We start from the raw sequence: 25,268 nt of genomic DNA on the forward strand, positions 1-25,268 counted from the left end.
TCCCACTCCATTGTCTACCTTCCAGTCTTGCACAATGTGGCAGTTTGAGCCACATTAGAAAATCCAAAATCCAATTTTCAGGCTCCCACACCCCTTCCCACAATTTATCCCAACACTGAAGAGAAAACTTTCAGGCCAGAGGCTTCTATAGGGGGAAGGGGAAGTGTATACGTTTATTTACACAAATAAATATACTGTACAAACTAAAAGCGGCTATATATACATATATTACACTTCTATCAGTCCTTTTAAGCCCCTCCCTTTAACTTCAGTCCAGGAGCAGCCTTTCAAGGCTGATATCTAACGCAGTGTCTCTCTCGTGGGAGTGTTCGGGGCCCCCTGAACACTCCCTCACCAACCTTCAGCTGTTTACTGCAGTCTTTCTCCTCATGAAGTCCAAGAAGGTAGCTTTGGGTCCTTTCTCCTTGGTCCCATGTGTCATTTCTGCTGTATGATCCCTCTCTCTCAGTCTCATACCTCGGTTCTGTAGGCTGCTGTAGTGTAGCTTATCAACGTACGCATCTTGGAATGTTGATTCCTCTTCTGGGTTTTCGGCTGTCCTGCGTTTAAATCACTGTGAAGGACATCCTCCGGGCCTCTCTCCGGTCCGTCTCTAATTTCGCCTGGGATCCTCCTCCCGAGCGCCGAGCTGTTTCGTTATCAGCTCGTCCACTTGACTTTGCTTCAAATGCTGAGCCTCTCCTCCACTTTACAGTGGAGAGAAAGAAAAGGCCCCCCTCCACAGCTTAACTGCAGAAAGGGGGTGGGGGGAAGAGGGCTTGGCTGCAAGGCCTGCCTCTCTCCTCTTACCTCAGGTACTGTGAGTCGCGTCCCTCACAAACACTCTAAATGCTGCCTCTAACTCTGGCCTAGGCAGAATTTCCCTCCCGGAGGGAGGAAAGAAGGAGCCCAGCCACCCCCTGGCCTTCTCCACCTACACGCAGCAGACACCACAGAGAGATATGCCAACAGCTTCCAGTGACTGTGTATATATGATTTTGAGCAGAAGTGAACAAGAGGAGTGGTCATTGGCTCTCCAGAGAACACTGCCCTGGCACCCAACCACCTCTGAGCCGCCGACTCCCGGGGAGGGGGCCATCTCAAACCATGACACACAAGAAGCCCACCCTAGCCATGTGTTGCAGCCCTGCTGTCATTCTTCACCTGACGTAGCACACAGCACTATTCAGTATGAAGGGGAGGACTCAGCTGAACCCACAGCTGTATAATCTAAATGCTTGGTTTTGCCACCTCTTATTTGGGTGTGTATTTTTGCGCAATCTCGCTAAGTTTAGTAAAATAGAATAAGAGGAAGAGTGGATGGAGAAAAAGATGTAGAGGGTAACAAAGCAGAAATGTTTGTTATTGCATAAGAATGACCTTTAGTTTTCAAAAGCCTGAGCACTGCTTTCCAGTATAAGGCATAGGCCTTTAGTGGAAGGGGAGGTGGGGTGGGTTTCTGAGCCAGATCTGACAAGGTGGTGATGCCCATAGGTCAGAGTCGAATGGCAAGTGACAGACAAAAGGCATCTGCATTCCTCATTTTATACAGTGAAAAGGAATGCATTTCTGGAGCACAGGTACTTATTTGAATTCATTATCACAAGAAGATCCACAATAAGGCAGGGTGTAAATTTGATGCTGTAAGCCAGGCCATGAAAAGGACAGATAAAGGACAAATTATTTTTGCATTCAAGGTCAAATGGCATTTAAAGAACCATTCTGCAGACACAGTGGAAAATTACAGAAGCAGAATTTTTGTTGGCCACTTCATCCTTTTCAGCTCTACAGCAGAACTGGAAAGAGGTGGAAAAAATCAGTCCCTGCTTGTGACTGTTCTGTCTTTCTGTCAGCATTTCAGGTTCTTATTACAGGTCTGCCATTTTCTTTGTAATTATTTTAAAGCCTGAATTTTGTGGGATGTGGAAGTTTGTCCACTCTGAAAATTCAAACTTTGTTCTTTCATGACGCAGGACTGATGATGGCAAGCTTAACTCTCAGCAACTTACCTGGGCATTGAAGTATTTCTCAACACTGACTGAAAGGAATCTCTTACAGAAAGATATGTTCAGATTCCCTGCCCTCCCAGTCTTTGGCCTTTCAGCTGAGGCTACCAACAAATGATTGCTGAACCCTTGCCAGACAGCAGTAACTCTCGGTCCCCAATTTATAAAAATGCAAAAATGGTATTTTGCTGTCAACCTCTGGTTTATAATAATGGAAAATCAGTGTTTGGTTGTTGGGAATGCCTTATTCATTATGGGCCATGTCCAAATCACTTGAATGTAAAGCTGTGGTGATGCTAATCTGCCAGAAACTGACTCATAAAGGTGCAATTCGCCATACCAGCAACACGTACTTTATGAAGTCTCCTTTTTCAGACCAAAATGCAGGTTGGTCTACTCTGTGGAGGTTGAGAAAGATAAACTCTCAACGAGCAATAAAGTTCAAGGGAAAATAGGTACCTGATTCTGTAAGGCACTACTGAAAAATCCCATCTGTTAATGCTTAAAACAATATATCTTCATAAATGTGAAATTGGTTCAAACAGCTAGCACACATGTGCTCTCTCTCTCTCTTTCTGTCATATTTTTCTTTTTTCCATCTCATAGTTAATTTACTTACTTTCTGGAAAGATATGGGATTGATATCCAGGGTCAGGACTGGCCTTATCCAGCCATGCAGTAGTGAGTCTGTTCCCACTCCCCCCAGAGACCTCTTAGCATACGTACAGTTAACCTTGGTTAAGTATTGGATATGCAATAGTGTGTAGGCAGCAGAAGAGCTCCTCTAGTTGTTTAGTACTCTGGCATCAGATGAGAATATATACAGGGCATGACCTGGCCCTTCAAGGCACTGGCCTAAATCTAGTAACTGAAGGTTTTCTGTGTACTGACACTGATTTGATGAGGAAACAGCCTGAATGCTTAACAATATATTACAACCACTTACAGGATTTTCCAAATGTTATTTAACATAGATGTGTGCTTATACACATGCACACATTTGCATACACACTGTTGTTTCAAGCTTGTAAAGGTTTTTGTGGAAAAAAGCACTATCAAACTTTGATATAAAGATGAGTAACTTGGAAACATGCAGTGGGCTGGATTACATTTATCCCTGTAGTAAATCAATTGACTTTAGTGACCGTCTGTAAGGGAAAGTTTAGCCACTTATGAATTATAGAGGTACCTGTTACTTTATATCTACTCATAAACGTTTGGTTAAAATGATTTAACATACGATTTTGCTTCATAATTTGTAGGAATGGCTTCATACAGAAGTTTCTAGTTATGAAAGGTCTCCAAAAGCAGTAATGTTTTTATGTCTATAGCTTTCCTAGGCATGTGTAATGTGATTGTTTCTCTGTGACTTGCACTCATTATACAATGGGAAAATAGTTTTGGTGTTCCTTCATAACCGTAAGGACAACATTTAACAATATGTAATTCAGAGGGCACATGTCTCTGTGGAAATAGAACCACATACTTCAGTTCATGACCCAGTATATTGCCAACAGGTCCAACACTGCATGAAGTGCTCTACCCTTAGGGCTGTATCCTTCCTGCTTTGGGAGGGGAAAAAAAAGTGTGCTGGTTTGAGTACAAATACGGTTTTAATGCCCTAGCAAAAGATGGATTAAACAGCATGTTCCAAGATGCTTTGTTTTTTTCTGGTCCTTTGCTAGCTCTGTCTCAATGTTGTTAAACTGGTTTAAGTGCAAGGGATGAATTGAGTTTACTGTAGTCCCTTAAAACAGTACAAGAAGTGTATTGGCAAAACCAGGAAAATACACATAAGAATATCAAAACAAAAGTGTTTGTACAGTGCTAAGCTTTATGTCAGGCTGTATTGGTTTTCAAACATTCTCACTTGCAGCAGGCTAGACTCCCTGCTGATTGTGGTGTAATGAAGTTTACATAAAGCAGGAAGTTAGATTTATTTCCATACCAAAAGACAGTGGGTTGAGAAAAATGTAAAGTCACTAAAATACTAATCAAACAGAATGGGTGGAAGAAGAGCCCCCTGCAGAAGGCCATGTTAATTACCCTTGCAGCTGGGAGATCAATTTGCATATATATTCTTTGAAGCCTGTCAGGTATGAATTGAACCACTGAACTGTTACATTTGATAATCTAGCTCTCCAAAGCATTTTTGCTAAAGATGTTATGTTTCATAGGGCTAGTTATTTTTTTCTATCTCAAAGTAAAAAGCTGTACTTAGATCTGTTTATACAGGAACAAATTGTGTTTATGACTTCCTGGAGTACCAGGTTAGCAACATAATCTCATCAAAAGCATTGGTACTGGTGATTAAACACAAAAGAGATATAGTCAAATAGCCTTGACAACCAGTGAAAGCAAGGAAATTAAAACTTAAAGCTAGTGGTGACAGGCATGACTCAGGGGATAGTTAATGAGTTATGGAGCTTTTCAGCTCCAAGACACATATTCCATTATGTTCTGTACTAGTGGTGACAAAATTGTTGCCATCTGATGGCTGCTTCATGGCCAGAATGAACCTACTATGTGGTCCCAGGAATTTTGCAGGTCCATTTGTTTTGGACCATCCATTACTGTAACATCCTGATGCTGATGCTGCAAATTTGTTTGCAGTGAATGGTAGCAGTTTACCACCTGTTGGCAGCAGTTTCAAAGGGGCATCAGAGACTTATAGAACTGTTGGAAAACTTTTTTCTCAGTCTGGGTAGTCTAGAATTGCCTGACTGAAACCAGTAGAACTGAGGGCTTCCATGGAACAAAACCCATGCAAAGGGAGAAACTGTGCATGAAAATGAATTTTATGCAGGAACAGGATACGAACTAAAGCTTGCTTGTTCTTGTTTAACAAAACTGTGACAATTGTATACAACAGATTTCATACAACTCATATGATCTCACTTTTTCTGATTTTTATTTTTAAAACAATAACAACAACAAAACCTACAAAAAAAAAAAAATAAAAAAAACCAACCAAACCCCACACCAGGAGTAATACATTATCGGAGCTTCAGAAAAATATATGACCCTTAACACGTTCTTTTGAACACAGATCACAGAATATTCTGAGTTGGAAGAGAGACACAAGGATCCTCAAGTCCGACTCATAACTGAATGGTCCATCAAACCCACAACCTTGGTGTTATTAACACCATAATCAACTGAGCTATGAACCCTGACTCTTCAGATATTTCCTAGCACTGGACCTAGGGTAATAATTTTCCAATAATAATTGTGTGTAATATTGATGTAGGAGAAATGATCCATTAATAGTGATCAAGCAACACCTGAGAAGATTAAAAAAGCAGTGCATACCTGTCTGTTGCCAGAGCTGGTGTGGGGGACTTCAACTGATGCTTTCCATGCTTTCCTTCTGGAGTTATTAATAGTTCTACTTTTCTGAGGTTGCTTCTTTGTGTGGTTGCCTTAGTTTTTTGCTCTTTATCAGGAAAAGTTTCCCTCCCTGCCTGTCTTTACTGACATAACAGATCATCCCAGGTGTTTATTGTTTTCCATTCCTGAATGGGAAGAGTTAGACTGATCAAGGATGGTCACATCAGGGCATGGTGTTGGGTAAGTGGAGAATACAGTTAATTTGTGTGTCCAGTTTGCTTTAAATTGATAGTTCTGAATTTCCATAACCCATTTGATGGACTTTTCTTGAAGATTTATTCTGAAGGTACAAGAGAAGAAGAACTTACATAGTCCTTAGTGAACCACAGATTTGTTAGCTAACAAATCTTGTTCATGTAACTTGTTGTTACTAGCAGTCCGAGAAGCTCAGTTACATTTTCTCCCTTCACTAACAATGTGATCATCACTGGAAAAATGGGACATTTGGGGTTCCCTGATTGATCTAGGATTGAAAAAAGATGTTGATACTCAGGTTGCATGGAAAATTAGATGGAGTTGCATACCATGATAGAAATGCAAAAAATCTTACCCTAAGTCAGCTATGAATTGGAGTAATTTCATCTCCCAGGGAGGACTGTCAGGATAGCAGGTAAAATAATGGAGTCTTTCTTTGGAGAGAGAGTGAGAAGATTTTCTTATTATTTATACCTCTCTACATCAGTATTACTGTATTTCCTCACTTGTATGCAGTCTTTCAAAATAAAAGAGTTGGCTGATATAATTTTAATACTCTTTAATATAACAAATCTCTTGCATGAAAGATGTTTATTTAATGATCATATATTAAAGATAAGCATATTCCTTTCTTTTCCTGGCAAATAAAACTCTTCAGGTCTAAAATGAACTGCAGGTAGTTATAATGCAAACCATGCCTAGAAAAATAAACTCCTTCTGTATTAGCTTAAGCTCTTTGAGATTTAATGAAGTCTTACATTTGTTGATCGAATGTGCAAAAGGTGTAGTGCAAGCAAAGCATTCGATTCATAACAGGGAGAAAGTTTCGTACAGCAGAAATCTTATCTTACAATGGAAATGTAGGTAATTATAAGCATTGAGCTTACTTTAAATCTTTATGAAGAATGTGCATTGAATGCGATAGCCCATATAGAACACCTAAGATGTAGAGCTATTTCTTCCCCTTTGTTGTCCTTTATTTTAGCAAGAATAGCAAAATGAAAGTAGGATGAATGTAGAGAAAGCGGAATATGCTTCAAAAAAATATTTGCTGGTGTTGTATTAAAAAAGTTTTTGAAATTTTCATTGTTTATTGCCATTTTTAGAAATACTCTTTGTTGGATTCTAATGATGATTCCACCTGGAGTTTCTTATCCAGAAACATCCCATGCTTTTTCTCCCTGTTCTCTTAGAATCAGTCTTGACTATTTTTATCCAGCAGTTACTTCATCATACAGATTTACTTGCCTATTGACTTTTTTTTCTTGTATGCCATTTATATCATGTTTTGCACCGGTGTTGCTTGTATTTCTTTTATGGTTGAATTTTAACTGTTGCCAAGTATTTGTAATTGGACTGGATTTTTTGTAATAACTATTAGATAGGGCACTGTGTAGAGTGTGCTTAATTAGCCATCTGACCAATAGTGTATTAACTGGAATGAGCTACAGAAAAGAAAAATTGATGTATATAAACAAAGAAAGATAAAAACCATAAAATTTTGGCTTCAGATATGTTTCTTAGATGAAAAGGTTCCTTCCATTTAGCTTTCTTGCCTGTTGAAGATTAACGAGAGAGAATGAATCCCAAGGGGGTATATGAAATACAACACATGTCAGATTCTGAGGTGAAGAGTTCAAGAGAGTGTCAAGTTTTTCTGATATCACCATGAAATTTGGAAAAAGATGAAATAAAACAATCAGCCTGAAAGTTTATTCATTTGTTTTGTGTTACAATGACAAGGCATAGAGAGAATGTTAAGAAACAGCATTTAATAAGCATTTGCAAATAACCTTTACCAAGGGGAATTCAGAAAAAAGAGAGGTTATCTGAAAACAAGACAACCTTGATAGCAAATCATAAGGCTTTGTGAGTTCCTTCTTTTCCTGATGGTGACTACTTGTACTGTTGTTTATCCTTCAGGCCACAGCTGCTTTATCAAGGACACTTTCAGGCTGAATTATGGGTGAGACGCTGTAATAATAATAATAATAATAATGATGGTAATGGTGAATATCATCTCTCTGTTCTCTGCCTTTCCTACATATTCTGAGCAAAACCCATTATCTTTCAGGCCCACATGATGTCTTCCAACTTTTTAACTTTAAAAAGATATTAATTTATAAATTAATTTCACACTGGCACTGAAAATGTTGAAGATGACTACCTGACATCCCTTTCCATATTACTATTTGTTGACCACTAACTGGTGGTTGTGTGAGTGAAAAGTACTGACCACTTTCTAGGTGGCCTTTTTGTCAGCTGTTGCTGTAAATGTACTAGGACTTAAGTTGATAGCCACATTGTTGGGGTTGTACAGGGCATATGCTACTTATAACACATTGGGGTTCAAATACGACAGTGTGCTTTTCCCATCTATAAGAAAAATGTTGGCTTTTCAGTTCTGTAGCCAACTTGTGCAGTTTCTACAGCAGCATTCTATTGTTTAAGGTTGGCAAAAAAAGCCAAGTAGAAGAGACACAAATGTTAAGGTCTAAACTTCTGCATCTCCATTTCTTCCAATTTAAGAAAAAAAGACCATAAAATGAAGCTGTTAGAGGATGGGATCACAAACAGCACTGTGGAGTTCCTTTACAAACTGTGTTGTTTTACATGTGTCACAGGAGAAACTGGACAAGTAATTGAAAGAGAGATGTATTGAGTGTAATTAAACAAACAAATCACATCAGAATCGGGAAATCCCTATAGCTGAAAATAGATGGGAAAGTATAATTTATCATGTTGCTGTGCTTCCCTTTGCATCTGTTTATGGTCATTGCTGTTGACAAAGTTCTGGTTGGGCGGGTGTTTTGTTTGCACCAAAATGGCCAATGTATGTTCCAGGATCTTCCCTGTCCCTCTAGTTTCTCCTCTGAACCATGGATACTCTCTTTGTACCCTGTGAAGTCAGCTCCTTTTTTCCTCATAATTCTCAAGCAGAAAACAAATTCCGTTTCTTTTTGTGCTGTTCTCCTGCTGTGTTCTCTGGTTTTTGTGGGAATTCCTTTGAATTCTGCTTAAATTACTATAACTATTCTAAATTCAGGATTAACTGATTTTACTTTACTCTCCCTATTTCCTATTCTCCAAATGTCAATTCTTTCCTTCTCAATCACAAAGACAATTTAAACAAAACTAATTTCACGTTGGTAGTGTGAACACCCTGTACAAGAGTCCTCCCATTCAAGTGAGATCATCTTTGGTCTGCTAGTTTTGGTTTGTCTGGTATATGATATAATTCACTCCATGTACAACTACATTTTTCATTGTAACAATTCATGTGCAGTATATTGACAAATTACTCACATTATAGCTCTTATAATGTGAGAAATCAAATGCTAAGAGTTCAAGTTGGGAGTAGTTCAAATGCTGGCGTTGAGGTCAAGGATGCCTGAAAGACAGGGGTGAGAGCTGAGCCCCATCTATGAATGAGTTTTTTCACACAAATTCCTCAGTTTTGTATGTTATTTCAACTTCTTTTTTTCAGGGAAACTTTTCTCAATACACTTTATGGACTCAATTGGCAGGTCAGGGGGAAAACTTCCACTGGTTCCAGAGGTTAAAGAGCTTAACAGATATTCTAATGAAATTCGAGCTGTTTTGCTGTCTCAGATATTGAGATTAGAAAGAATGAGAAGTTGCTGAGGTAAACTTTTATATAGTCTTTTTTTTTTTTTTTTTTTTTTTTTTTTTTTTTAAATGACATGCAAAGTGATAGTTCTAGGGAATTCCAAAGGTGATTATTTTATATGCTGAAACCTGGTCTGTACCAGTGGTATTCATATCTGACCAAAAAAACCCCATCTATACTCTATTGGTATAGGACCTGTGTATTCAAAGACTGATGGAGCAAAGATTGCAAGTTTGTTTTGTTTGGAAAGTTCATATCTAACTCTCAGAAAGAATAGACACTACTGTTTTCTCAAATTTTTAAAGATTCTGGGTGTACTCCAAAGAACGGGAAATTGTCTTTGAATAGAATTCAAAAGTAAATGTATTGATATATGTTTGCTAAAGACTAAACGTGAAGGTGGTGTGTAAAAACCTCACATGGGAATAGATGTGTAATGGTGTGAAAGCTGAGGAGAAATTATGAATAGATGTACTTTTTATATTTCTTTTCAAGATTTCTGTCCGGATTCCAGACAATATCTAGACTGTTTTATGACTTTTTTAGTATAGAAATTGCACTTTGGTGTATGAAATGTAGTCAGTACCTAATTTCAGGCTTTAAGTTACTGCACACAGCTTAATTATGTTTAACATCTCAGAAAAGACAAGAGTGCTCTTTGCTCCAGCAAAGGGTTAACCCAAACTTTGAGGAGGGAGTTTAATAGAGCTATACAAAATATTACTTCAGTATTCCACTCCAGTCAGTTATTTGTGCAGATGTGAATTAATGGACTGTTATAAAGGTAGTGTGATTTCTGTCTTTTCAGTTAAGGAGTCATGATGGCCAAAGTTTCGTTTAGTGTGCTACCATTAAGTAAAATCAATGCACTTATAAAAAATCTCTGCATATCTTTTAAGAGCAAACTAATAAGAAATATTAGGAATAGTGGAACTTTATTCCCTTTGAGAAGCAGACCAGGCTTTGGTCTTGAAATATTACTTGAATCTGTTAAAACTGCTTATATAATTTGGAAATGTTCAGGCTATTAGAACTGACTGCATACATCGAGTCAGAAAAATCCAATTGTTTGCTTATTTTCTAGAACATTCTGCTCTATTTGAGGTTATAAAAAATATTTTGCAGAAGGAAAGGTTTCGAACTGCCACTAGTAATCTGGTTTTATGATGTATTTCTGAGGGTTGATCTCACTCTCACTGGGTGTCATGAGTTTCCTACATGTCATGAGTTTAAGTAGTTCTAGTACAATAACATAGATTTGAACATTTAATTGAAAATTCTGTTTTAAAAGTTAACTTTAATAATGAATGTTAATGTTTAATAGGACAGATGTGCCTTCACAATTAACAAACCAACAATAACTTCTTTTTGGTCTACAAAAAGGCAATCATTCTAAGAGAGAAATCCTTTCTTCCTGAAAAAAATAACTAAGATCTGCAGACTTTTGAGCCAAACATATAAAAGGTTGCTATGATCACAGCACAGCTGTGGGAGTTAGAGCTCCCAAATTCTAATTCAAACACCCATTTGAGGTGAAGAATTTCTGACTCTCTCATCACTCCCAAAACACTCTCATGCTTCCAAAATGTGGTCTGAAGTACAGAATAAGAGGCATATAAACCCTATACTACTCCATGTACAGGTTTAGAGGTCATTCAGAATTTTTACAGTTTTGTGCTTATAAATGTTTTAAAATTGAAAAGCATTGTATGAGAGCTAAATCTTCTTTTTGTATTTAAGTAGTTCTAGTACAATAACATAGATTTTCTCTTATCACTTTAATTACCAAAGGCAATTGATAATTTCTCTTTTTCCTTTGGCTGGGGAGTGATTTTGATTTCCACTTCTGTATGTTTAATTGTTTTCCTAGAAGGTAGCCTGCATGAAGTATAGAAACTGAAAGATTTTTCCTTCATAGGAACAGCACACACATAGCAGCACACAAATTTTGATGACAATGTGACTGTTGCTGATCTTTTTGGAAAGCTTACTTTCCAAAATTTTTCCAAAGCCACTAAGAAGGGTATGAAGCTGCTGTAGTCTTGGTTATTTTTCTCTTATATCTTTGTGCTTTGACTGGATAAATCTTTTGTGGAAGTGAACTTTGCGTGTTTTTCAGTGTGCGATCTCAGACCTAGGTTTTTCTGAAGGATTTCAAAGTCTTCAAATATTTGCAAGTTATGCAGATTGTGGAAATAGTACCTAACAGAAAGGTATGTTCTAGGTTCGATGTTCTAATGTTCTAGCTAACCTCAGAACATTACATTAGTTTAGTACTAAGATCACATCATACTTATATATTAGGATTATGTTCACAAACTTTAAAATTTACTCCATTCACTTAACAATAGGAACAAACAATTTTCATCCTATGTTTGACAAAGATGGATAATTCATAACGTGAGGATTGTCAATGACTTTATCTTTACTGCTTCATGGCAAGGTCGTAGAAGGGACATGCAGTGTTGATGAAAATGCAGCAAAGAAACTCAGTGAAGTCTTTGCATAGGCATTTAGTGCTTTGACTCTCACACCTCATGCATTTCTGTAGCAGATTGTCTGTAAGATATAGATCAACTTGAAGTAAATGAACAGGAAATATTAGACCAGTCAGGCAGGTTAGGAAGGTCATCAGGACCAGATGGCATAAAACCAAGAGTTCTGAATATAAAATTCCCAAACTTCTGGCTAAGGGATATAAAATGACGTTACAAATGGAGGACTAGGACAGCTGTTTTATCTGCCATCTGTCAGAAGGGCTTTAGAGATGATCTTGGGGATGACAAGCCAGTGAGCCTGATTTCCATCTCTTTTAAGATGGTGTATATGTGTATGAGTGAAAACAACTGTTTGGAAGAAGTTGCATGGCTTCTGCAGTTCAGGGATGTTATCAGTAATAATAAGAATAAATGGGATCAAATGGACATAATACACTTTGTTTTTTAAAATGTCTTTGATCAAGTGCCACACCAAAGGCTTATTAAAGAAATTGTGTTGCCATTGGATTGAGGGAAAGCTTTTTAAAGAAGAGGAATCAATGGATAGACCTTACTAATGGCAACATTTCAGAATGGAAATTGATACTAGGACCAGTTTTAGTCAGCATCTCTGCTCTGGATAGACCAATGAACAGTGAAATCTGCAAGTCTGTGGATAATAAATTCTCTGTTCACAATCAGTGTCATTTGGCTTCAATGGCAAGAATTTCCAAAATAAAACTGAGCAGACTAAAAGTCAACAGGTGAAGTTCAGTGTGATGCATCTAGGAAAAAATAACATAAACCCTGCTGACATGATGCTGAACTCAGAACTGACACTTAAAACTCAGAAGGGAACCCCTGACATTTCTCTGAAGACAATGTCTCAGCGTCAAGCGGCAGACAAAAAACTACCAAACTCTTAGGCAAGTTTAGAAAAGTTAGTGAGGTTATCTTTAGGAACAGAAGGTGCCTGAAATAAGAGAATAGCAGAGAATCACTCCGGAAATTGATGTGCCTATATCCTGAGTATCGTGTGCAGTTTGGTCTCCACATATCAGGAAGGGTCCAAACAGAAGTATGTAACAGGATCCAAAGTAGTATGGAGAAAAGCAAGTAAAATGTTCAAGATGATGTAGCAGCTGCCTTGGGCAGGGACACTAAAAGGCTGGGACACTTCATTTGAAGAAGAGAAGGCCAAGGGAGGTTATAACTGAGGTTCATAAAATCATATAGGAAATATATAAACAATACACCACGGTTGTTTACAAAATCCCGCAATTCTAGATCTATTGGGACTTGAAATCGATAGGGGTTTTGTTTAAGCTGGTGGAGTGTACTCCTTAACATAGTGAATTTCTTGAACCAAGAGTCATTAGAAAGGATGGAGGAAGCCATTGCCTGCGGATTTGGAAAGGGCTTATTCATGGATAACACTCTCACAAAGGTGCCCTTTAGTTCTTTTAATATTGGGCAGGCATGTACCCACTGACAATACTAATTAAACCGTTCTGGACACTGAGGACATGTATGCGGGGAATGGACTTCAAAAAGTGACCAAGCTTATGTGCTCTCCTTGTACCTCTGTTGTTACTGGAGGCAGCATACTGTGCTGAATAAGCCCCTCAGGGGTACTTCTTACTTATGCTTTTCCCTTATTCAGCCAAAGAATTTTGTATATGGTTTCTTTTAGTGAATGCTCAATCTGTTTTTTAAACAAGATTGACTTTTTTATGGTCTCACAGATGATGACTGCGTATACCTCTGCAACACACAGGTTGTCTCAGTGAAAGTATTGCTATTAGATAATGATTTCTATGTAGAGATCAAAATAGCATATAGGTTCTGCTTAATCTGGTAAATCAACAAATTGTAAGTCCTGAAAAGGTTAGGCAATGCTAAAAATTGAGTATTACACAAATGGCAAAACATGACTGAGAGGAGAAAGAAGTTTCTTATGTCATTTTGTTTTCCCAGCCAGTAAAACAAGTAACAAATATGGAATAATGTCACAGTCATATATAGCAAATTAAGAAGAAGGTAACAAGTCAATAGGTTTCCGGGTGTATAAGAATAAATATCACTGGCAAATAGAAGTGGAATAAATGAAGTCCAGGATCACATTTTGTCATTTACCTAACTGGCACGTTACATTGCCACAGGCCTCTGGAAGGCACAGCCACCTGATTATGTGCCTTGGATTACATATCACAAAATACGTTAGTGCTTCTTTCCAGGATAAGTAACGCATATATAATTGAGTTAGAGAACTAATACCAGGGCACAGCAAATTTTAAACTTCTTATTTCAAAGCAATTATGGAGGAAAATAATGAACAAATGGCAAATAAAAGGAGCATGTTGGAATTTCTTCTACCTGCTAGCCCTAGCAGTCTCTCCATTTCAGAGAGTACAAGAATCAAGCACCATTTGAAGTTTTTAGATATTCAGGCACAGGTAGCCTGTGATGTGTAGGGGAAATATTTAAATTGTTGTCACATGCTAAAAATATTTCAACTAAACATTACAACAAATGATAAAGTACAACTTCTGAACCATTTGAGAACTATATAGCACAAGCAGTTTACAATACGTCTTATTTGGAGAAATACGTGTAAAGATTTTCCATTCAGAAATGGTCTTACAGGTAATTTGGGTTATTTAGGTGTGGATATGTGATCAGGTTGTTTAGTAATTAAAGACTGTTGCATTATTCTAATAATACCTTTAATAAATACTTTTGACAATGATTTTATTTATGTTCTTAGAGATGAGCAAGTGATTCTGTGCTGTTTGGATAAGAAATAAAATTAGGAACATGTTAAAATACTATTCTGTATTTTCCTAAGGGAACACTGGAGAACATTCCTATCAGATAAATTAATAGTTTTATAAAATCTATTATATATTTATTTAGATTTGATAGAAAATAATGCTCACATAAAACACATAGCAGTAATTAGGCTTATAGAGACAAAGCACTCACTGTATTAATAACAACATGAAGGTAAATTTACTTTGTTAACCCACTCCCTTGAATAATCAGTAGATAGTAATATTAAACTACATTATGACTGAATGGATTGCTGAATTTAAATTGGGTACCTGATTTTTCAATTGACATTCATTGAAGCATAGATCTATCTCTCTCTAATCAATATGGTTTGCATACTTACACAGCAAATCTCAGAAGTCATTTCAGACCCATTGTTGTGTGCAAAAAACACTTCATAAATCATTTTGAATACTAAACAGATTAGAGAAAATTTTCCTTTGGATTAGAGAAGAAATTTCTTGAATAAATTGTATTTTCTGAATTATTTCCTCTTCTCTAATAAGCAGACTAGATTAAATTGAGAACCCAGTATAAAAAAGCCACTGGGATATCTATTATCTCTTCATCCTCTTATCCTCTTGCAATTCTCTTGGGAAAGTGTACATGTATATGCTGCATGAAATGTTATTAACTGACATTAAGTCTCTCATCCCCTTAGGCCGTGGCTTTTTTCTTGTTACTGTACTGACCATTAAGCAGCTCTCGTGGATGTGATCTGCAAATTGTATTTATACCATCTTGAGCACATGTCTTAAACTGCTCATTAGGTTTTGATATTTCATGACTTTGTAAGCCTCATATAAGTTATGATATCAATTATGTTTTAGAGTAATGACATGAAAGTGACAGACTATTGGTTCTTTGCTCTAAACATGTGCCAGTGTCTTTCAAAATATTATCCGACATCCCTTGGGTATCTGTCCTTCACCTTTCTTTCTGTTGTAAATAAGTATGATTAAGGACAAAGTAAAACGGCCTACCCAGAGCCTCGGAGGAAGCCACGTGGAATCTTTTTCATTTGGCTAACCTGTGTTAGTGGAAGGCTGTATATGGTGGCTTGTGCTTTGACTAGGAAAATTAGGAGCACAATTCATGTCCATGCCCATTTCTGAATAATGTTGGCACATTAATTATTTGAGTTAGTGCAAATTGTTCGCTGAAAGATAGCATGAGAAGTAGCATGGTGAGAAGGAAATTAATTCTATTGCACAGATCTCTCGGTTACATTCTCCACCAGTTATACTGAAAATATTTTGCCTGTTTGTACCCTGTTCCTGTATAACAGCCGCAATAGAGAACAAATACTGTGTATCTTCTATTCACTTTCCTTTTTGACTTAAATGTCCCCAGCCAAAAGCATCCATCCATCCAGGTTTAATATTCATTTGTACTAAAACATTGCCTTTTTTTTTTTTTGCAACTTAAAGGCTCAAAACTGCAACTCCCCATGGGAAAAGCAAAGGATGGTACCAGCGCAAGAATCTCATTTTACACTGCACCTGAACTGTCTCTCTATTTTTATATTTTATAGTCCTGTAGTTCTTTCTTCAGTCACACTGACTGCATTAAATTATGTGGAAACACAGTCTTGTGGCACCTCTGAACCAACCTGCAAGAGAATACAAAATCTCTCTTCTGCTTTCACCCTGACTCAAAATTAAATTCTAAACGTTATATGCAAATAATATCAGCAGTCTAAGTTTAATGAACAGAATCAAGGAAATGCAAGGGTAAAGCCATCAGTTTTATCCTCTACTAATGCTGAAGAATTAGCACTAGAATTAGGATGAATTTACATTACTAAATGGTCTTTGAATGACATGATAACTGGGTACAATTCAAGTTTGTTAATATTCCTAAACAATAGCAGAAGATGAACTCTCTGCCTAAGGCTTAGGTCTGAAGCAAGGAACATTGAGTTCCCAGTCACAGACTTGCAGGGTGACCTTGCCAAGTCACAGAACATATCTGTGCCTCAGCGTGAGATGGGGGATATTAAAACATTTCCTAGCTTGCAGAGGTGTTGGTAAGGTTCAATTAATCAAAGTCTTTCAATATTTTCACACTGAAGACTCTAGATAAGAACCAAGTATTATTGTTACTTAAGCAGACCTCCCCTGAGCACTTTATTTTTCATTTTATATAAACTTTTTTATCTTATATGCGCTGTCAGCATGCAGAGCCATAGATCCTTCAGATCTAGTTTGTGTGGAGCTTGTCAAGATACAGCTGTTTTTAGCACTATATCCCTGTTAGGATATGACACAATACATCATAACAGCTCCATCAGAGCCATTAGGGTGTAAACTGTCAATGCGTAATAAGATTACTATGCATTACATCTGGTGGTGCTCTGATAATTTTGAACTAGGTATGCTCTCCTAGAGTCTACAAAGCCTCTGAATATTGATGCTGCAATGTCTTGCTAATGAATACGGCCATCTTATTTTGAAGTAGAATATATTCTCTAGTATGTGTGAAGAGCAATTTTTTTGGTAAAATAAATAACTTCAACTTTTTGCTGTTTCAGAAAACCCCAAAGATGTCCTTCCCAGCTTCCTCATGTACTAAAGATCTGCAAGTGTTTCTGTTTATGAATGAAGTTGTTTTTGTTTGACGGAAAGACAAAACTTGCCAATCTCTCTCTAAATAATAGCCAAAAATATTAAAATAGATATAATCCAATAAGTGGCCTTGGATGCTTTGGACTAAAGGACGTTTGCGTTCAGAATAGCTACAGAGATAGGAACAACTTCCAATGTGCTTTTTGTCTCTTCAAAAAGTTCAGTTTTCAGGCCAAAAAAAAAAAAAAAAGAAAAAGCTACTTTTTCCATAATATTAGTCAGAATATAATTAAGATAGGAAAAAAAAAAAACATCTGAACCATTTAAAGTGCATCCAAAGCCTTCCACTGGTTTTCTAACAACAATTTAAGAAATATACTATCAAGGAATCATAGAATAGTAGAATCATAGAATGACTTGGGTTGGAAGGGACCTTAAAGATCACCTAGTTTCAATTCCTCTCCCATGGGCAGGGACACCTTTCACTACACCAGGTTGCTCAGAGAATCCCATCCAACCTGTCCTTAAACATTTCCAGGGATGGCGCATCCACCGCTTCTCTGGGCAACCTGTTCCAGTGCCTCACCACCCTCACAGTAAAGAATTTTTTCCTAATGTCTAATCTAAACCTGCCCTCTTTCAGTTCAAAACCATTCCCCCTTGTCCTATCAATACATGTTCTAATCAGCAGAACTTTCTGATTCAGAGGAAGATGCTGTATTAGTAGGTTTATGCTTACCTATCTGCACGACAACTGAGCATCAGCTATTCAGTGGTGAATTTATTCTTCTCATACCTTTGTGAAGGACCATCTACTGGGAGAACTGGAGTGCTGGCTTGACTGGATCTTAGTCTGTATCAGAACAGGGAGAAACAATGAGCTTTGCTGATATTTCAAAATCATCACCGGAAATCTACCACTCTATGTATGAAACTCTTGTTCACAATATCTCATTATTCCTGAAATAATGTGCTGGAAGTGAGCAAGGTGACAAAGCTACAATAACACATATATGCTTGTAGAGTCTGCATGAGAACTTGTATGTACACACATGTTGCCTGTACAGGAGGAGGTTGTGGTAAGCCTTGAGTAAAGAAAGAGGTGAAGTACAAACTCTAAGTGTTTACATTATTTTCAAGCCTTTCCAGAGAAGACTGAGCTGAGTGCCTTCAAAGGAACTTTAACATAGCACTTGGCCAGCAAGAGTGTTAGTGCATCTTCAGGAGGTCTGTAGCCTCCTAAAAGTGGAAGTTATAGCCTCACATGATCAGTTATCTTGTGAAAATGTGAGCTGTTTGATTTTTCTGTCTGCAGTGGGGGTGCTAAGCAGCCAGATATACAGTCAGAAAAGCTTAATAAATTTTCTAGAAATGTATATTCCAAAAGGTACAGACAGAGTAAGAAGAGAAAACAGTACAGTCATTTTTCATAATGATAAAAAGTCTTGTTCAAAGACTTTCTCATTAAAAATTAAATAACTTTTGGTGCAGCAATAGAAGGTAAATAGGAAATACATTCAGAGACCTGACACATATGCTGAATAACAACCATGAAAACATGCTGTGGTCCTTGAAGGAGACATAGAGCTCAACTAAACAAGAAAAAATGCAGAAAAGGTAAAAGTAAAAAAAAAAAAAAGCAAGTGAAGTGAAGAGAAATGTCAATGATCTGACAAGTAGCATGAATACAGGCTTTTTCTCTTATTGGGGCAAACAGGAAGATGTAAGAAGTTCAAATGTTTTGTGAGTATAGGCTGACATGGAGAAACAGTGTGCTGAAGGAAAGACTTGCTTACCTGCAGAAAAAATTTGCTCATTTGAAAGAGTAGCTAGCAAAGTTATATGGAAATAAGCTACAGTGTTCTATCTCAGAATTTCTGTCTTTGGCTAGGGTAGTCCACACAGAGGACAGAATGAGAAAAGTCAAAGACATGAATTAAATCTTCTTCAAGAACAAAATCCCCTCTTATAAATAAAGGAGCTTTCACTGATATGAAAAGACATATAAAATGCTGGTAATGATCTAAAACAGGTAGTGAAGAGCAAAGCTCTGAGAACAAACCTATCTCAAGTGTGAACATGTCATTTCCCTTGTGTGGAGTTCTCAAAAATATGTCATGGGCTTTTTGGAAAAGGTCTCCAGTTTTTCATGGCAAAGTCTTCAAAACTTAAAAGTCTTCTGAAAAATAGACATTGAAGGATGTTGTTCTTATTTGCAGTGTCAAGGACAGGGTAACTGCAGAGGAAAATTGAAAAAAAAAAAGTTAATTCAAAGACCCTCCCAAATTGAGCAAGAACACCAAAGAGCATATGCCTTCAAAAGCAACATTTGCTGAGACAGCAGGAATCATATTCTTCCAGAAATTAAATGCTTCTTTGCCCTCGCTACAGGTTTCTTTATTTTTTTTTTTCTTGGAAGGCTATTTTTGAACCATAGCCCCCAGATGGTTAAAAACCTTCTTCTGATTTCCAGCCTAAATTTATTCAGAATCAGTTTACATTCATTTGTCCTTGTGCCAGCACTGTCCTTTACTTTCAATAGTACATCTATATTGTGCAGCTATTTGTGAATTAAATTATTAATATTGCAAAAGATAATATCAATTTTTAAGAGAGATCACTAGCTGAGAGTATGTAGATAAAATTCATAGTTGCAACAGCTGTTTGATCATAAAGTTACAGCCTAAAAAGATTATAAATACAATAAGATGTGTTTTTACATCACTTTGAGGGAAACTAACGTGTTGTATCTTTTTATTACTTTTTTATGATATTCAGTAATGAAATACAGATAAAATAAATATCAGTAAAAGAGGTCTTGATTTGAGGAAAAAGCAAAGGTGATGTTACTGTTTTTTTATTAAATACAGGAGTCTATTCTTCAACCTTGCTACAAACAATATGATGGGTTCTCTTTTGGACTTGACTACTGTTTGGTTACAGTTGGTATCAATGTGACAATTAATTTGCCACTACATAACAAGCAGCTAATTTTGAAGTAGATTTGGACGGATGGATGTTTGAGGGAGGGAAATTGAAAGAATCTGGCTATCCTTCGAATATTGTCCAGGTCTATAGAAACATACTGTAAAGATTATATTGCTGGTTGTGAGTCCTTCTGAGAAGTGAAGGTACTTGTGAGTATTAACAGTTCTTGATATATTAGTATATAAATAAACAACACTAATAATGGTTTCTATATTTTTTCCCTTTCCTGTACAATGGAAGAATGCAGAGTAAACTGCCGTCTGTCAGAGCCCCTAGGAAATATTGCAGGGATTCCCCTGCAGCACTTTCCCTTCTGTGCAGAACAGACTGAAGATGTGTGAAGAAGAATATCAGAAATCATGTTTCTTGGCTGAATGAAATTTCAAATTTACCTTCTTATTCTCATTATTAATTACCTGCAACCCATCCAGCAACATCTACCCACGACTGGACACCTTATTCCCTATGCTGTATATCTTCACTATTGATCTTTATCATCTGCCAATGCTAAGCTACTGACTCCTTTCTCTCTATCCCTCTGTTTTTATTCCTGTGTATTTGGGCAGCACAGGGCCCTTCTTTATTAGCCTTTTCCACCTGAATAATTGTCCACCACAATAAGCTGGAACAGCACATGATTCCTGACCTGAAACAATGCAAGCAAGTAGGCTGGGTTCCTATTTGCACTGCCTTTCTACATGATGTCCTCGCCTTTCCTCAGCAGACACAAAGTACCCGAGATGTATGAGAGACAAGGAAAGCGTGTCTGCCTGCCTTCTCACCCTATAGCTCTGGGGAACAAGTAGGGCGAATATGAGAGTTTAATAGCGATTTTTGGCCACAACAGCAAGTCTCCCACAAATACTGGTGGGAGGCAAATGGTGAGTATTACTACTTGTACTTCAATTGATCATAAAAGAAAAAGGACATAGTAGCCCAAAGGATAAACTGAACTCAAAGGTACTTGTAACTGCTCTGAAGCTTGTACTATAAAAAAATCAGAGATAACCCATTTATTGAAGTCCTGGCTTTCATGCATTTGTGTTTGGCATTGTTATTTTAATCTCCTGACCTCATTTTGTGTTTCTGTTCTGTTTGTCTTCTCTGGCAACGTTTAACTTACCAGGTTAAAATTAGTCTTGTGTTATGGAGATACTGTGCTAGACTACTGTGATCTTTCCCTCTAAAGCTCACCTGATCTTTATAAACAACTGGTCAACATCTGCATAACTCTGTGTCTTTCCAATGTCTAAACAATTATATCTGGGAGGCTGCCAGCTCACAGTGGCAATAAAAACATCTCATGAATGTGAGAAAAGTATTAGCCACTTGATACACTTTATCCATGGCAAAGGAAGAAACCTCACCTCATGCACAGTAGATCTGTGCCTGTCTACACTTCATTCACCATCTTCACCTTCTCTAGGGTCCTCCCCATGTTTCTATATTGTGAACTGGACACAGAATAAGGAAGTTTCCTAGGAAGAATGTTGCAGTAATTCTGCATTTTAACCTAAATAAACTCTACCTGCTGTATGTGGTGCTTTGAAGATTTTTCTCCTGAAAGAAAACAACAAATTAATTTCATCCAATGATAATTTATGTATAAAACAACTTTGAAAATTAACACAAAAGTAACCTTTATATCCTGTGAGAACCTATGCTGAGAAGTATGTGATGGTATCCTATTTATGCTTTAATTAAATGTGATCTTCTTTATCTTCATCAGCCCCTGGGAAAAAGCCACTTCTCCAGCAATTCCCTGGTCTTATGAAAAGCTTAGCTAGTCCTGGAAACCTCTTGGTAAATTGGCCATTCATATCTATTTTCAGTCCCTTAACATTAATACTGGTATTAAGAGATTATTATTTAGATGGGAAAAAACACTAAAAATAAACATTCTGATTCTTTTGTGGTATACAGATGATGATCTTTAATAAGAATTATGAATATTAACATTCAAATTCTGAATCTTCTAAAGAAATTACATTTTCCAGGAAAATTCATATAGATCAAGTTTTGCCCATATGTGTGAAAGTACTGAAATCTTTTTGATTCTACAATTTCTTCATACAGAGGATTTTGAATATGAGTTTAATTTAATTGATTTCTGGATAAGGAAGAACAGTGTAAATAAAATCCACATACATCTACTTAATATGAACAGCAGATTATTCTAATTTTGTTTTGAGTTGTCTATTTATATTTATGAGTAAAGAAATATATTTACTAATGGTAATATAGAGATTATGTGAACTGCAATTAACACGTTATATATTATGTACTATTTTTTTATATCACAAACAGATTATTTTATGGAAGTACACAACCACTAAAACAGCTGAGAAAATGTAACTGATGCTTAAAACTGCAGATTTTTCTTATGCTGAAAGCAGCAGGAAATATTCAGATTTTATATGTCCATCTTCCTAGAAAATATTCAAATGGCCTAAAAGCATAAGTTACTACTTATGAAGCAATAAGAAGAGATTCTGTTTTTATGCCTCCTTTGTTTATTACAAGCATTTCTTATTCCTGTCACCATTTTGGACTAATCTGGCAATTTTGTGCTCTTGGGCTGAATGCTTAATCGAACAGTGATGCCACTAGAGCCAGTGCGTATGCCGGAATGAAATTATTTTTGTCAGAGTACATTTTCACAGGACTGGCTCCAGGATGCTCAGTATCAAAGCAAAGATATAAAATATAAACAGTATAGTGAAGACTTTCAAGGGCCCATGTGTCCTTCCTTTAGAAGTGTATAATTCCAGAAAGCAATCTTTGATATCAAGAGATATTAATCACCACACATTTTGTTTGCCTCAGCTAGTATCTTGAAGACTCAGTTCCTAGGCAGATCAACCCCTTAGAAACTTAAATTTTCAGTTCAGTGCTTGTGTATAGTTCCCTCCTAGATTTGTTCACCAGTGCCAGCTGTACATAAACAGCATCAAAATTAGTACAGCTAGATGGGAACTATCTAAATTGTGAGAGAGGTGGAGCTACCTGATTACTGTTTAGTGCTGAGCACAGGAATGTAAATCTACAGTGTAAATACAAAGGGCTGAGGTCATGCAGACAGGCTGCCCCAGAACTCCTGCATTAAGAGCAAACAAAGAAGTACATATTTAGATAACAAATGAGTGCATATTTAGATCTCTAGAATGTTTACTGACTTCAAGTTTTATGAGAGACTGCAATCAGGAGAGGCTTGAATAAATCAGGAAAGCTGATGAGAAAACAAGCAGAGTGGAATGCACAGTCATCTGACTCTCATTAATGGCATCTCCAGGCCAAGATTAGAGAAAGACGCTGAAAAAGCATGGTTGCTTTCTGTTTTTCCTCAGAAAAAAGCTTATCATTACAGCAACACACCTGATTTCAACCATCCAAAGCAGAGAAATTCCTAAAGTCACTAGATTCACCCATAGATGTGGAATAAATTAACTGGGTAGGAATTTCATCTTGATTTACTAGGCTTGTCATGCTTTTTTAAAATTAGGAGTTAAACAACAGGGATCTATCACTTGAAGTTTTATTGGCAGGAAATCTAAAACTATGGGCACATATTACCTAGCAGCAAAGAACATTACAAATGAAAGCCTGTCTTTTAAGAAGACAGCAGGAGTATAAGGTTATGAGTCTTATAGAAATAATGTTTTATGGAGCTACTGTAGATCTACAACAAAGACATTGAGGTGCCGGAGCATGTCTGGAGAAGGACAATGAAGCTGGTGAAGGGTCTGGAACACAAGTCTTATGAGGAGCAACTGAGGGAGCTGCGGATGTTTAGGCTGGAGAAAAGGAGGCTCAGTGGGACCTTATCTGTCTCTACAACTACATGAAAGGAGGTTGTAGCCAGCTGAGGATCGGTCTCTTCTCCCAGGTAACAAGTGATAGGACGAGAGGAAAGAACCTCAAGTTGCACCAGAGAAGTTTAGGTTGGACACTAGGAAAAATGTCTTCACTGAAAGAGTGGTCAGGCTTGGAACAAGCTCCCCAGGGAAGTGGCGAAATCACCATTCCTGAAGTGTTCAAAGATGTGTAGATGGGGCACTTAGGTACATGGTTTAATGGTGCCAATTTAATGATTGGACTCAATGATCTTAATGGTCTTTTCCAGCCTTAATGTTTCTAAGATCTTCAATGAAAAGACTTGCAAAAACATGGATTTCAAGAGGCTTTTGCCAATGAAAGGCCAGTTGATTTTTTGTTATCAGATTCTCTTTTTCAAGAAGAGGAGTTACTGTAAATCTAGCACTGTATTTTTTTTTATTTGTCCCATGGGACCCAGTCTATATTTTATGAATATGAGGTTTTGTGACAAGAACATTCTTTTAAAACATCCTCTTCTTGTGCTGTTTTGTCATAAGTGCGGGAAAACTTCATTCTTCTGAGATTTTCATGGAAAGATTTTTCATGTATTTGACTAGTTACCTGTTGAAGCAACTGTAGTTTTTCAAATGTTATGTGCTCAAAGGTATGAATATCTCATTTGTATTAGGCTATGAAGTGGATTGAAACATAGCCACTTTGAATAAGCACCACATGATAGTATTTCTCTAAACAGAAATGAAAAGGACTGCAATTGACTTTGGGATTCCTTTGGATATGCCCACTTGTGATACATTGTCAGTGCAGTGATGTTGCCAGGAAGAGCGTAAGTTAGGTTCTCCTGACTCCAAATCCACACAAAAGCTTTGTGTATCATCTATATCCTATCAGTATTACTCTTACGCACAAGTTATGAGAGGATCTAAGTTAAACTCTACTAATGAAACTTTTATTCTCCCATCAACTAAATTTTGCAGAAATAGCAATAAACTGGATCTGTTGTTTGTTTGCTTGTTTTTGTGGGTTTTGCTTTTGGTTTTTTTTTGTTTTGTTTTGTTTGTTTCAGTACATGGAAATATTTTATGGGCTTTTAAACATTCTTTTAGATTGGAGGAAACTTGAAGTACTATGTTAAAACATAAGGAATTATATGAAAATTTATGAAATTAAAGCTAACCGGAAACAGACACTCGGGTCTGATATTCTTATTATCCAAGCTGAATAGTATGTGAAAAGTAAGTGCTATTAAAAACTGAACGTTAAAAGAGGTTTTAGTATTCGTTCAGTTCCAGATGCTTGTGGTAGCAATTTAGTCACTCTATTTTTTGGATCACTTACATGTTACCGA

Source organism: Lepidothrix coronata, unplaced genomic scaffold, assembly GCF_001604755.1.
Source record: "Lepidothrix coronata isolate B3197 unplaced genomic scaffold, Lepidothrix_coronata-1.0 Scaffold123, whole genome shotgun sequence".
NCBI lineage: Eukaryota > Metazoa > Chordata > Aves > Passeriformes > Pipridae > Lepidothrix > Lepidothrix coronata.